General features: G+C 40.4%; 1 protein-coding gene across 1 annotated transcript in view; it reads left to right on the top strand.

Moving 5' to 3' along the window:
- Positions 1-16222, top strand: part of CD99L2 (CD99 molecule like 2) — a 111213-nt gene that overhangs the window by 66388 nt on the left and 28603 nt on the right. The gene's annotated exons all lie outside the window — the stretch shown is intronic.

Genomic DNA, 16222 nt, shown 5'->3' with positions numbered 1-16222 from the left:
CACAGTTGGTTGAAGGCACAGGCCAGTGCTGTAGCTCCCCGGTCAGGGTGTAGCTCATTAACTACAGCAGCGCACAGAGCCACTCCTGGCCTGGCAGAGCTGGGGGCGCTTCAAGGCCCAGGAGAACCCTACCACAGTGGTTCTCAAGCGTTTTGGTCTCAGGACTCCTCAAATTATGGAGGATCTCTATTGAGGTGTGGGTCACGTCTATCAATATTTATCATCTTTGAACTTAAAACTGAAAAAATTTTTTTAAATATTTTTATTAATTTTAAATGAAAAATAATACGGCCATAACTGTTAAGATAAATAGCATATTTTTATGGTAAATGACCATGCTTTTCCTAGTGGAAGAGCTGGGCTCTCACATCTGCTTCTAGATTCAATTGTTGTGATATATTGTTATGGTTGAAGTATATGAAGGAAATCTGGCTTCCTATAAATATACAGCTGGAAAATGGAGGAATATTTCAATTGACTATTCATGTAATTATGGACATTCTTCTTTGATGCGACACAAAAATTCAGCCATTGGTTGTTTCTTACAGGTTAAGTGCAGTGTGGAGTATGAAACCGCATGAATGAATCTTCCGTCCTTGACCCCAGTGACCCCCCCTCTTATCCTTTGAAGGGATCTTTTACTGGTCGTGGTTTGGGAGCATCGTCGTGCACTGGTCCCTGGGAAGATGTCAGTGCCCTGCCTTATGCAGACTTTCCTGGTGCTGACGCATTCCATTCTCCACCAGAACATCACCTGTGTTACTATCACCACCCATCTCATTGGAAAAAGTCTTTAAGTATCGGGAAGCTGTCAAGCTCACAGTAGTAGTTTTTCAAAATTCTTAACGTTGCTTGAAATCTTAAATTTTACCATTGGCAAAAATACTGTTAGTTGTTTCCCTTGAAGTGAAGGGCTCACTTCATTCATTTGCAAGAAAATGTCTGTCAGATATTCAAGTCAGTATAACCGTAGTCGTACTACTGAATCCTTCAAGGAAGAATCTTGTATGAGAGAAGTGGCTAGCAGTGCTTAGAACTGATGCAGTCGCGCAAATGCTTTTCCTGTGTCAACCTCTGTATTTTGAGGTGCCACAGAAAAGCTTTAAGCATACTTGCTGTTTTATCAGAATATTAAAAGGGCACATTTTCATGAAAGTAATAATTTTTCTGCTCATGTTGGTTTTCCAGTGCTGCCTAACGTATTACCACAAACTTGCTGGTTTAAAACAATTTTCAATTATTGGGTTGGCCAAAAAGTTCGTTCAGGCTTTTGGGTTTTTTTTTTTTGGGGGGGGGCCAATCCTATATTTTCTTTTTTCTTTTTTTAGCATCTTTACTGGAGTATAATTGCTTTACAATGGTGTGTTAGTTTCTGCTTTATAACGAAGTGAATCAGTTATACATATACATATGTTCCCATATCTCCTCCCTCTTGCGTCTCCCTCCCACCCTCCCTATCCCACCCCTCTAGGTGGTCACAAAGCACCGAACTGATCTCCCTGTGCTATGCGGCTGCTTCCCACTAGCTATCTATTTTACGTTTGGTAGTGTATATATGTCCATGCCACTCTCTCACTTCGTCCCAGCTTACCCTTCCCCCTCCCCGTGTCCTCAAGTCCATTCTCTGCGTCTTAAATAAAGTCTGCGTCTTTATTCCTGTCCTGCCCCTAGGCTCTTCAGAACCTTTTTTTTTTTTAGATTCCATATATATGTGTTAGCATACTGTATTTGTTTTTCCCTTTCTGACTTGCACTCTGTATGACAGACTCTAGGTCCATCCACCTCACTACAAATAACTCAATTTCGTTTCTTTTTATGGCTCAGTAATATTCCATTGTATATATGTGCCACATCTTCTTTATCCATTCATTGTCGATGGACACTTAGGTTGGTTCTGTGTCCTGGCTATTGTAAATAGTGCTGGAATGAATATTGGGATACACGTCTCTTTTTGAATTATGGTTTTCTCAGGGTATATGCCCAGTAGTGGGATTGCTGGGTCATATGGTAGTTCTATTTTCTGTTTTTTAAGGAACCTCCGTACTGTTCTCCATAGTGGCTGTATCAGTTTACATTCCCACCAACAGTGGAAGAGTCCAACCCTATATTTTCTAAGTTTCTCTGTGCTGCTGAAGTCCAGATGTTTAACTGTCAAACCTTTTTTGACAAAATAACCTTGATTCTCAACTTTCCCTTTGCCTACTTTTATTTTTTGTACTTTATTTGTTTTTATTTATTTATTTTTGGCTGTGTTGGGTCTTCGTTGCTGCACGTGGGCTTTCTCTAGTTGTGGTGAGCGGGGGCTACTCTTCATGGCGGTGCATGGGCTTCTCACTGCAGTGGCTTCTCTTGTTGCAGAGCACGGGCTCTAGGCACACGGGCTTCAGTAGTTGTGGCTTGCGGGCTCTAGAGCACAGGCTCAGTAGTTGTGGCACATGGGCTTAGTTGCTCTGAAGCATGTGGGATATTCCTAGACCAGGGCTCAAACCCGTGTCCCCTGCATTGGCAGGTGGATTCTTAACCACTGCGCCACCAGGGATGTCCCCTTTGCCTACTTTTAACAAATTTATTTTTAGATAATTACAGATTTACATGTAGTTGTAGGAAATACTACAGAAAGAGCCGTTATTCCCTTCACCTAGTTTTCCCCAGTGGTAACATGTTGCAAATTGTACTATAATATCACAAACATTTTTTTGTTTGTTTTTTAAAAAAACTCATGTATTTTTTAAAATTTGGTTTTTATTGAGGCAACATTGGCTTATAACATTATATAAGTTTTATGTGTACAACCTTATATTTCTACTTCTGTATACACTACAGGGTGCTCACCACCAAAAATTTAGTTTCCTCCATGACCATAGAGTTGATCCCCTTTACCCATTTCACACCCCGCCCCCACTCTGGTAATGACTATTCTGTTCTCTATATCTGTGTGTTTGTTTTTGTTTGTCACAACCATTTTATTCAGATTTCCCAGTTTTTACTTGTACTCACTTCTGTGTGCGTGTGTGCTTAGTTTTTTGCAGTTTTATCACGTGCAGGTTTGTGTACTTGCCATGATAGGCAGGCACAGAACAGTTCCATCATTATAACTATTGTTGTTGGGTGAACTGTTCTCTATATGTCACCTAGATCTTGATGGTTGGTTGTGTTTACTGGTTTTTCTACAACCTTGATGATTTTTTGTCTAGTAGTCCTGTCAATTGCTGTGAGTAGGGCGTTGAATTCCCCAACTGTAGTTGTGGATTTGTATCTCCTCTTAGCTCTCTGTTTCCGCCTCATGTATTTTAAGTCTGCTTTTTTGGTGCACCCAAATTTAGGATCATGATGTCTTCCTGATAGGTTTATCCTCTTATCATGATGTCCCTTTTTTCTTCTCTAGCACTTTCCTTGCTCTGAAGTTTCCCTTATCCACTATTAATATAGCCACTCCTGCTTATTCTTTTTTTTTTTTAGTATTTATCAACTCTACTTTATTTTATTTTTTTAACATCTTTATTGGAGTACCATTGCTTTACAATGGTGTGTTAGTTTCTGCTTTATAACAAAGTGACTCAGTTATACATATACACATGTTCCCATATCTCTTCCCTCTTGCGTCTCCCTCCCTCCCACACTCCCTATCCCACCCCTCTAGGTGGTCACAAAGCACCGAGCTGATCTCCCTGTGCTATGTGGCTGCTTCACACTAGCTATATATTCTACATTTGGTAGTGTATATATGTCCATGCCACTCTCTTACTTTGTCCCAGCTTACCCTTCCCCCTCTCCACATCCTCAAGTCCATTCTCTAGTAGGTCTGTGTCTTTATTCATGTCTTACCCCTAGGTTCTTCATGACCTTTTTTTTCCCTTAGATTCCATATATATGTGTTAGCATACGGTATTTGTTTTTCTCTTTCTGACTTACTTCACTCTGTACGACAGAATCTAGGTCCATCCACCTCACTACAAATAGCTCAATTTCGTTTCTTTTTATGTCTGAGTAATATTACATTGTATATATGTGCCACATCTTCTTTATCCATTCATCCGATGTTGGACACTTAGGTTGCTTCCATCTCCTGGCTATTGTAAATAGAGCTGCAATTAACATTTTGGTACATGACTCTTTTTGAATTATGGTTTTCTCAGGGTATATGCCCAGTAGTGGGATTGCTGGGTCGTATGGTAGTTCTATTTTTAATTTTTTAAGGAACCTCCATACTGTTCTCCATAGTGGCTGTATCAATTTACATTCCCACCAACAGTGCAAGAGGGTTCCCTTTTCTCCACACCCTCTCCAGCATTTATTGTTTGTAGATTTTTTGATGATGGCCATTCTGACCAGTGTGAGATGATATCTCATTGTAGTTTTGATTTGCATTTCTCTAATGATTAATGATGTTGAGCATTCTTTCATGTGTTTGTTGGCAGTCTGTATATCTTCTTTGGAGAAATGTCTATTTAGGTCTTCTACCCATTTTTGGATTGGACTGTTTGTTTTTTTTGTTATTGAGCTGCATGAGCTGCTTGTAAATTTTGGAGATTAATCCTTTGTCAGTTGCTTCATTTGCAAATGTTTTCTCCCATTCTGAGGGTTGTCTTTTGGTCTTATTTATGGTTTCCTTTGCTGTGCAAAAGCTTTGAAGTTTCATTAGGTCCCATTTGTTTATTTTTGTTTTTATTTTCATTTGTCTAGGAGGTGGGTGAAAAAGGATCTTGCTGTGATTTATGTCATAGAGTGTTCTGCCTATGTTTTCCTCTAAGAGTTTGATGGTTTCTGGCCTTACATATAGGTCTTTAATCCATTTTGAGCTTATTTTTGTGTATGGTGTTAGGGAGTGTTCTAATCTCATTCTTTTACATGTACCTGTCCAGTTTTCCCAGCACCACTTATTGAAGAGACTGTCTTTTCTCCACTGTATATTCTTACCTCCTTTATCAAAGATAAGGTGACCATATGTGCGTGGGTTTATCTCTGGGCTTTCTATCCTGTTCCACTGATCTACATTTCTGTTTTTGTGCCAGTACCATACTGTCTTGATTACTGGAGCTTTGTAGTATAGTCTGAAGTCAGGGAGCCTGATTCCTCCAGCTCCATTTTTCATTCTCAAGATTGCTTTGTCTATTCGGGGTCTTTTGTGTTTCCATACAAATTGTGAAATTTTTTGTTCTAGTTCTGTGAAAAATGCCAGTGGTAGTTTGATAAGAATTGCATTGAATCTGTAGATTGCTTTGGGTAGTAGAGTCATTTTCACAATGTTGATTCTTCCAATCCAAGAACATGGTATATCTCTCCATCTATTAGCATCATCTTTAATTTCTTTCACCAGCATCTTATAATTTTCTGCATACAGGTCTTTTGTCTCCTTAGGTAGGTTTATTCCTAGATATTTTATTGTTTCTGTTGCAATGGTAAATGGGAGTGTTTTCTTAATTTCACTTTCAGATTTTTCATCATTAGTGTATAGGAATGCAGGAGATTTCTGTGCATTAATTTTGTATCCTGCCACTTTACCAAATTCATTGATTAGCTCTAGTAGTTTTCTGGTAGCATCTTTAGGATTCTCTATGTATAGGATCATGTCATCTGCAAACAGTGACGGCTTTACTTCTTCTTTTCCGATTTGGATTCCTTTTATTTCCTTTTCTTCTCTGATTGCTGTGGCTAAAACTTCCAAAACTATGTTGAATAAGAGTGGTGAGAGTGGGCAACCTTGTCTTGCTCCTGATCTTCGTGGAAATGCTTTCAGTTTTTCACCATTGAGGATGATGTTTGCTGTGGGCTTGTCATATATGGCCTTTATTATGTTGAGGAACGTTCCCTCTATGCCTACTTTCTGCAGGGTTTTTCTCCTAAATGGGTGGTGTTTTTTTTTTTTTTTATTATTACTGTTCACATGCACATTTAGACACCAGGACTGGAGAAGCTGTGGTTTCTTAAGGCTAAGTGGCATATCAGTAAACTTTCCTTATTTGTTTTCATTGAACCTTATTGGACTTTCTTACCCTTTGAATGAATCTTTTGCCCATTCATGATTTTGTAACATCCTACATACATTTTCTGGAAAACACTAGTGTCCTGAGTTGTGTTGAGCTTTTAAATGATGACACTTTTCCTTATGCAATATTCAAATGTCATATTTGTTAATATCACCAGTGATCTGATAGGAAGAGTCTTTATTGGGAAGCTGACAGGCTCATGGTGCCAGTTACACGTTTTCCAAAGTTGTGTATATTTTTTTGAAAGCTAAATTTTCTTATTGTCAGCTGATACTGTCGGTTGATTTCCTTGAATTGACAGGCTCATTTAATTCATTTTCAAAAAAATTTTTGGCAAATATTCAAATATGAATAGACACAGTTTGCTGTAATTTACTCTTTGAAATAAATTTGTTCTTCCATGAGAAAAGCAGCTAATTCAGATGAAAACTGAAACAATCACACAAGTGACCTTCCTCAAGTCACCTGTGATGCTTTGGTGTGCAACAAAAATGCTTTAACAATCCTTCCCATTTCATAACACAGAATGTTAAAATGTTGATATACTCAAGGTTGAGTGCTCATGAAATATTTTTGCTACTCCCTCTTATTAATTTTATATTGCCTCATAATCAGGTAGCATAAATTATTGAGTTAAAACAATTTCCATTCATTCTCTTATTTCCCTGGGTCAGGAGTTTGGGTTCTGTTTAGCTGGGTCCTCTGCTCTATAACTCCTACAAGGCTGCCATGCAGGTGTCAGCTGGGGCTAGGGTCTCATCTGAGGTTTGAGGTTGTGTTAGTTTCCTGTTGCTGCTCTAACGAATTACCGGCAACTTGGTGGCTTAAAAAACACACATTCATTATCTTATAATTATTGAGGTCAGAAATCCAAAATGGATCACAGTGGGCTAAAATGCATGTGTCAGCAGGGCTGTTTCTTTTTCTGGAGGCTCTACAGAATTAGTAGAGAGTCTGTAGAGTCTGTTGTCTCCTTGTCTTTTCCAGCTTCTTCAGGATGCCTGTATTCTTTGGCTCATGGCCCTCTCTCTCCATCTTCAGAGCCAGCAGTGTAGGGTAGCATCTTCAGATCTTTCTCTCTCTCACCCCTACTTTTGTCATCACATCTTTACTTAGCCTGTGACCCTCCTGCTTCTCTATTTCTCTTTTAAGGACTGTTGTGATTACACCAGACCCACCCAGATAATCCAGGATAGTGTCCCCATCTCAGTGTCTTTGATTTAGAAACATCTGCAAGACCTTTTGCCATATAAGGTAACATATTCACAGGTTCTGGGAATTAGGACATTGACATCTTGGGGGCGACATTTTAATGCTAACACATCTGTCGTCTGGCTCACAAACCTTCATGTCCCTTCCACCTGCAAAATACATTGTCCATTCCAACTTCTTTAAAAGTTTCATCCCGGGCTTCCCTGGTGGCGCAGTGGTTGGGAGTCCGCCTGCCGATGCAGGGGACACGGGTTCATGCCCCGGTCCGAGAAGATCCCACATGCCGCGGAGCGGCTGGGCCCGTGAGCCATGGCCGCTGAGCCTGCGCGTCCGGAGCCTGTGCTCCGCAACGGGAGAGGCCACAACAGTGAGAGGCCCGCGTACCGATAAAAAAAAAAAAAAAAGAAGTTTCAGCCCATCACATCGTCAACTCAAATTGCAGAATCTCATCGTAATTTCATAAGCAGAAACGTCCCAAATCTCATCATCTAAATTATATAAGTCAGGCATGGGTGAAGCTTTGGCTATAACACTTCTCCATCTACAAACCTATGAAAGTCAAGAAACAAGTTATCTGCTCCCCAAAATACAACGGACAGGCATAAAATAACGGTTATAGGCATTCCATTTACAAAAGTGAGAAAACATCAGGCAAAAAGATTTCAAGCTTTAAGTGAAAAAAAAAAAAAGACTTCACCAGTCTCAAGAAATTCCCAAATCCAAGTCCTTTAGGTTCCAGGCCTAGGGATGATACACTGTGTTTCACAGCTCTACGTTCTGAGTTTGCAGCTCTGCCCTCAGAATCAGCCTCCCTTGTTCAGGAAAAATAGCACATGTTTGCAACTGAGTAGTTATATCAGCGTATTTTCTGCCTGTAGAATTTGGGGAGTCTAACAGCCTTCTTACATTTTTTTCTCTTTCTGTCCCTTTTAATTGCAGGCTGGCAGTGTTCCTGCTGTTCTAAAATTCTCACGAACTCTATGGGTTTCCCTCGTTTATACTGGTGATCACCCCACTGGGAAAGAGACTCTTCCACAGATCTTTCTTGAATGACGCCGTCTATACTTCTGGCTTCTGCTGAGATGGCAGAGGGGATCCATGAATAATCTTATGTTTAATCTGACCTTTTGACCCTTCCAAGGTACTCATATAATGTTTTCCCGCCACACCATTGACTTTCTCCCCAGAGCTTTCTTGACAGCGAGTCCCCTAATTCTAGCATTTTTTGGCAATTAGGATAGGTTGAAATTTTTCCAAATCATCAAGTCCTGGTTCCTTTTTGCTCAAGAGTTCTTCCTTCAATCTCTTCCTTTCCTCTTGCATTTTACTATGAGCAGCAAGAAGAAAATAGGCCATACCCCTAACACTCTACTTGGAAATCTCCTCAGCTCAAACATCCAGGTTCATTGTTGAGAAGTTCTGCTTTCCACGTAACTATAGGATGCACAATTCAGCCAAGTCTTCTGCCACTACCTGGTAAGGATCTACTTTCCTCTGGCGTCCAATAACATTTTCCTTGCTTCCATCTGAGACCTCACTGGCGAAGCCTTTAACATCCACATTTCTGTCAACAGTCTGTTCGTGATGATTTAGGCGTTCCCTAGTATGATACAGGTTTCCTCTACCATGTTCCTGACCTCCTTCTGAATCCTCACTAGCTGTTACTAGTTGTTCTCGTCTGTATTTCCACTAAGTCGGCTCAAGGCAGTCAGGCTTTTTCTATCATGCTTCTCAAAATTCTTCCAGCTTTTGTCTATTACTCGATTCCGAAGTTGCTTCCACAGTTTTAGGTATTTATTTAGGGATTTCCTATTGCTGTTGTAATAAATTACAAGAACGTGCTGGCTTAAAACAGCACAAATTGATTATCTTATAGTTCTAGAGGTGAGAACTATGATTTGGGTTTCACTGGGCTACAGTGAAGGTATGGGCAGGGCTGTCTTCCTTTTGGAAGCTCTAGCCTGTTTCCTCGCCTTTGCCTGCAGTTTTGCCTTGTTGGAGACCTCTTCCATCTGCAAAGCCAACAGAATAGCAACCTCAGATTTCTCTCTCACTGTCACCCCTGCTTCCATCATCGCGTCTCCTTCCTTGACTCTCCTGCTGGTCTCGTTCTCTTACTAGTATTCCTGTGATCACATTGGGCCTGCCTAGATGATCCAGAACAGTCTCCCCATCTCAAGGTGCTTAGCTTACTCACATCTGCCACGTCCCTTTTCCCACATAAGGTGACATATCCACAGGTTGGGACTGTTGGCAGAATTCCATTCTGTGCAGCTATAGAACTCATGGCCACTTGCTTCTTCAAGGTCAGCAAAAGAATGAGAGTCTGCTACCTCTAATGTTAGCTCAGGGAAGGCCTACAGCCCTCTTTTCAAGGACTCACTTGATTATGTCCAAATCACCCAGAATATTCTGCCTTTTGAGTAATTCAGTCATACGGATTGGGCATCCTAATTGTATCTGCAAAATCCCTTCACCTCTGCCATGTCGTAACCTGGTCATGGAAGTAGCTCAGTCCCTCCCACACTCAGCAGGCTGGTATTATACATGGTGTGTACACCAGGGGGCGGGAGTCTCGACAGCTATCTTCGAGTAGCGAAGGATCTAATGACTTCTCATAGCGTTCAGTGCTCCTTACTTCCTTGGTTCAGGCAAAGGGCCTGGAGGTTTATTCACCATTGCATTTGTATCACAGTGCAAATGTCAACCCTGTAAAAAGGGCAAAGGACACTTGAGGATGATTACGAAAATAGTTATGACCTGACAGACCCCTGGGGTCCATGGAACACTCTGTGAACTACTGACTGAGAAGATGCCCTTACATATTTATGTGGCGTCAGTGTGTTTTCGTTCGAATCCGTGATCTCGTCCATGTTAATGTGCAGTGAACATGTATTTGTGGAGTTGGGGCGAGCGGGAGGATGGTTTTATATGTCTTCTGTTGTATTGAGCCATACCTTTACAGTTTCACTTCTCTAGACAGTTGTATAAATTAGTTCAACCTTTTCAGAGGGCGATTTGATAAAATCTTTGAGCAGTTCTGCTTCAAAGCATTTTCCGTCTGGGTACAGAGTTATGCACACGTGCACAGGTACATTTGAAATGGTGTTTGCAGCTTTCTTGCGTTTCGTATCAGCCAAAAATTAAAACACTCTTGAATAACACCGTTGAATACATAAATTCTAAACCATTCATAGTCTGCAGCCATTTCAAAGAATAAGGTAGATCTCTGGAACTGGCATGAGAAAAGCAAGTTACAGAACAGGATATATATAGTACGAATTAATTTCTATCAAATTTAAGTGTATGTGAACACAGACACGCACGCAGAAAGACACGGACATGCAGAGAGACATATGGGCAGAGAGAGACACAGAAAGAGAGACATGCACAGAGACACACAGAGAGATGCGAACAGAGACACGGACACACACACACAGACGGGGAGAGAGACACAGGGGAAGAAAGACAGGGAGACACAGACACGGAGAGAGACATGCAAGAGAGAGAGACACAGAGAGAGGGGCACACACACACAGAGACATGGAGAGAGAGCGAGACAGACACATGCAGATCTGAAAAGATTGAGAGTAGCTACCTGTGGGGATAGATTTGGCTGTCTTTTATATTTTCTTTCTGAGGATTCTACACCATTGGATTCATTTTTCTACTGAGCATATATTAACGTTTATAATAAGCCAGCAGTGTAGCTGGCCTGGGCCCAGGCATTCTGGCTTCACCCCAAGGGCCTCTTCCTCTGTGTGTGTGGCTCTTAGAAGTGTTTGCCCAGGAAGGTGGTGATGACCTGAAGGTGAGCGTAGGGTCAGCTCGTGCACCTGGCCGTAGAGGCGCCGGCACGGGCCTCCTCATCCGCAGGTCTGCTGGGCAGTTTCCTAGTCCATGGAAGATTCGCTCCAGTGATCTAGAAAGCTGAAAAGGGGACTGGTCTTTAAGAGGTAGGCACAGTGTGATAACAGAAAAATAGTGACCCGGGCCCTCTCGAAGCGTGTATGTTGTATCTTCACTTCAAAGAGGAAAAGAGCTGTGCTGTTTGCTCTGTAAAGATATTCTCTCTGGAAGATTTTCAGTGTTGTATGAACCATTGGGATCAGGAAAGAATCGGCTTCATTTGTCTGGAAAACGTCCTTGTACGTACCGCCTCCCTTCTCGATGTTCTTCCTGCTGCTCTTTTCCCCTAAGGTGAGGTCTACACGATTCGCTCCTTAGTTTTTAAGGTCGACAATAGACATTTGTGCACCCCTGAAGACCAGCTATTTACGTGTCAGACTTTTTTTTTTCCCTATGAGAAATGACTACGATGCTCAAATCAATCATTAACTATTTTCGGATTGACATTTTCTTCAGAGCTAACTGTAAAATTCACATCAATGTGTAAGAAATACTCCAGAGAGATCCCATCACACTGTACCAGTTCCCCAATGGTAACACCTGAAAAATTATAGTACAGTGTCACAACCAGGATCTTGACGTTGATATAATCTAGTGATCTTATTCAGATGTTCCGTTTTACTTGTACTCGTGTCTGTGTGTGTGTCTTCACGTCTGTGCAGTTTTGTCACCTGTGTAGGTTCATACATCCACCATGGTAGTCCAGACAGAGAACAGTTCCATGATCACAAAGACCCTCGTGCTGTGCTTTATAAAAACAACTATCTCCCTTCTGCTGTGCCCACCCCCATTTCCCGTCCCTAAGCACTAATCTTTTCTCCATCTATAGAATTTGGCAATTTAGAAAATGTTATGTAAATGGAATCATGTAGTATGTAATGTTTGGGGATTGGCTTTTTTTCACTCAGCATAATTCCCTTGAGGTCCATCCAAGGCATTGCATGTATCAATAGTTTGTTGCTTTTCCTTGCTGAATAGTATTCCATGATGTAGATGTACTATAGTTTATTTATGAAGATCATCTGGGTTGTTTCCAGTTTTGGGCTCTAGGTTTTTGTATGAACATGAGTTTTCATTTCTCTGGGATAAATGCCCAGGTGGGTAATTGCTGGGTTCTATGGTAGTCATAGGGTTCGTTTTTTAAGAATATTACCAACCTGTGTCCCAGACTAGCTGTACCATTTTATATTCCCACCAGCAATAAATGAGTGATCCACTTTCTCTGCATCCTTGTCAGCACTTAGTGTTATCACTATTTTTTTTAGTCATTCTGATTGGTGTGTAGTGATACCTCATTGCGGTTTTAGTTTGCATTTCCCTGATTGCATGTGCTTATTGGCCATTCATGTAAACCCGTCAGTGAAATGCCTCTTCATGTCTTTTGCCCATTTTAATCGGATTGTTTGATTTTGCTGTTCAATTTTGAGAGCTCTTCATATATTCTAGACACTAGTCCTTAGATGGGTATGTGTTTTGCAAATATTTTCTTTTACTCTATAGCTTGTCTTTTCATCTTCTTAATAGAGTCTTTCACAAAAGGAAATTTTTAATTTTGATGACGTCTGATTTATCCATTTTTTTCTTTTGTGGATCATGGTTTTATGGTCAAGTCTATGAACTCTTCCCCAAGCCCTTAGTCCTGAAGATTTTTCTCATATCATTCCTTCTGAAAGTTCTGTAGATGTACATTTAAGACCCAAAAAAGTCATCAATTTTGAGTTAGGGTTTGAATGAGGTGTGTGAGGATTAGATCAAGGTTCATTATTTTTGCCTATAGATGCCTAGTTGCTCCAGCACCTTTTGTTGGAAAGGCTGTCCTGCTTCCATTGAGTGGCTTTTGCACCTTTAACAGAAATCTCTTGAGCATATTTGGGCAGGTCTTTCTAGGTAGTTCATTCTGTTGTACTGTTCTATGTGTCTACCCTTCTGCCACTGTCTTGATTACTGTAACCATAAAGTAAGCCTTAATACTGGGTAGGCCGATTTCCCCCCACTTTCTTCTTCTTTCTCAAGGTTGTTTTAGCTATTCTAGGGCCTGTGCTTTTCTATACAAGTTTTAGAATAAGTTTATTTATGTCTACAGAAAGCTGGCTGGGATTTTGATAGGACTTGTGTTAAATATGTAGATGTCTCTCCATTTATTTATGTCTTCTTTGATTTCGCTCATAAGCATATTGTAATTTTCAGCCTGCAGGTCCTGTACATGTTTTTCAAGTGTACAGCTAAGTATTTCATTTTCTCTGGAACAATTTTAAATGGTTATGTGTTTTAATTTTAGATTCCGTATGTTCATTGCTATCATATGATTGATTTTGATATTTGTTGCTCCTGTATCGTTAGACCTTGCTGAAGTCACTTACTGATTCTTTTATTTCTCATTGCAATGTTGAACCTCCCACGCTATGTTAAATAAGAGTGGTGAGAACAGTGTCCTTGGCCTGTTCCTGATCTTCAGGAGAGAGTGTTCAGTCTTTCACCATTAAGTCTGACAAGAGCTATGGGTGTTTTCTAGATGCTCTCTGTGAAGTTGAGGGGTACTTCCCTCTATTCCTAATTTGCTGAATTTTTTTCATAAATGGGTATTGGATTTTCCATGTTGATAAGATTACAGGCAGACCTCGTTTTATGGCGCTTCACTTTATTGCACTTTGCAGATACTGCGTTTTTACAAATTGAAGTTTTGTGGTGACCCTGCGTTGAGCCAGTCTATCGGTGCCATTTTTCCAACCGCATTTGCTGACTTCGTGTCTCTGTGTCACATGTTGGTAATTCAAAACTATTTGAAACTTTTTCATTATTATTATATTTGCTGCGGTCTGTGATAAGTGATCTTTGATGTTCCTGTTGCAAGAAGATTACTACTCCCTGAAGGCTCAGATTATGGATAGCATTTTTTAGTAATAAAATATTTTTTAATTAAGGTACATACATTTTTTGGGGGGCATAATGCTGTTGCACTTTAATAGACTACAGTATAGTGTAAACATAATTTTTTTTTTTTTTTTTTTTTTTTTGCGGTACGCGGGCCTCTCACTGCTGTGGCCTCTCCCGTTGCGGAGCACAGGCTCCGGACGCGCAGGCTCAGCGGCCATGGCTCACGGGCCCAGCCGCTCCGCGGCATGTGGGATCTTCCCGGACCGGGGCACGAACCTGCGTTCCCTGCACCAGCAGGCGGACTCTCAACCACTGCGCCACCAGGGAAGCCTGTAAACATAATTTTATGTGCACTGGGAAACCAAAAAAAAAAAATCATGTGACTTGCTTTATTAATATTCGCTTTATTGCAGTGGTCTGGAACCATCCCCACAGTATCTCTGAGGTATGCCTGCATATGAGTTTTTTCTTCTTTAGGCCACTGATATTGTAGGGCACATTGTTTTTCAAATGTTGATCCAGCCTTGCATAACCAGAACAAGTCCCATTTGTTCATGATGTATAATTCTTTCTATACATTCTGTTTAGCTTGCTAATATTTTGTTGAGGATTTTATATATTAGTTCATGAGAGAGATTGGGCTGTAGTTTTTTCTTAATACAGTCTTTTTCTGTGTTTATTATCAGGTTAATGCTGGCCTCATAAAATAAGTTGGGAAATATCCCTCCTCTTTATTTTCTGGAAGAGGTTTTATAAAATTGGTGTTAATTCCTCTTTAAATGCGTGGTAAAATTTACCAGTGAAACCATCAAAAAGCCTGGAAATTTCTTTTTTTTAGGAGCTTTTAAATTAAAAATTCTGTTTCATTAATGGTTATAGAAATATTCAGATTGTGTTTTCATCTAGGTTGAATTATTTTTTTATTGTGGTAAACATACTAACATAGAATTTACCATTTTAACCATTTTTTTTTCTTTTTTCTTTTTTTTTTTTTTGCGGTACGCGGGCCTCTCACTGTTGTGGCCTCTCCCGTTGCGGAGCACAGGCTCCGGACGCGCAGGCTCAGCGGCCATGGCTCACGGGCCCAGCCGCTCCGCGGCATGTGGGATCTTCCCGGACCGGGGCACGAACCCGTGTCCCCTGCATCGACAGGCGGACCCTCAACCACTGCGCCACCAGGGAAGCCCCATTTTAACCATTTTAAATGTACAGTTCATTGGCATTAAGTACATTCCCAGTGTTGTACAACCATCACCACTATCCATTTCCAGAACTTTCTCCTCATCCCAAACAGAAACTCTGTACCCAGTAAACAGTAACTCCTCATTTTCCTCTACCCTGAACCCCTGCTAACCTCTGTTCTACTTTCTGTCTCTAAGAATTTTCCCATTCTAGGTACCTGAAATAAGTGGAATCATACAAGATATGTCCTTTTATGTCTGGCTTATTTCACTTAGCATAATGTTTTCAAAGTTTGTCCATCTGGTTGCATGTATCAGAATTTCATTCCTTTATAAGGCTGAGTAATATTCCATTGTGTGTATATACCATATTTTATCTGTTTATAAATTGGCAGACGTTTGAGTTGTTTCTACCCTTTGTCTGTTGTGAATAGTGCTGTATTGAACGTTGTGCAGGTATCCGTTTGAGTCCCTGCCTTCAGTCCTTTTGGGCTTATACCTAGAGGTGGAATCGAAGGATCAGGTAGTAATTCTACGTTTAAATTTTTGAGTAATCACCAGTGTTCTCCACAGCAGCTGCACCATTTTATGCATTCCCACCAGCAACATACCAGGGTTCCAATTTCTCCACATCCTCACCAACATTTGTTATTTTTCATTTTTCTTTTGATAATAGCCATCCTAATGAGTGTGAAGTGGTATCTCCTTGTGGATTTGATTTATATTTCCCTAATGACCAATACTTTGAGCATTTTTCATGTGCTTATTGACCATTTATATATCTTCTTTGAAGATATGTCTATTCAAGTTCTTTGCCCATCTTTAAATCTCATTTTTTTAATTGTTGTAGGAGTCCTTTATATAGTCTGGATTTTAATCTCTTACTGGATATATGATTTATGAATATATTCTCTCATTCTGGGATTGTTTTTTGATTCTTTTGATAGTGTCCTTTGCACAAAAGGCTTTACTTTTGATGAGGGCCAATTTATCTATTATTCCTTTTGTTGCCTATGCTTTTGGTGTCATATCCAAGAAGTCATTACCAAATCCAATATC

This window comes from Grampus griseus (genome assembly GCF_964374135.1).
Source record: "Grampus griseus genome assembly, chromosome: X".
Lineage (NCBI taxonomy): Eukaryota > Metazoa > Chordata > Mammalia > Artiodactyla > Delphinidae > Grampus > Grampus griseus.
This window is presented reverse-complemented; position numbering and strand designations above follow the sequence as displayed.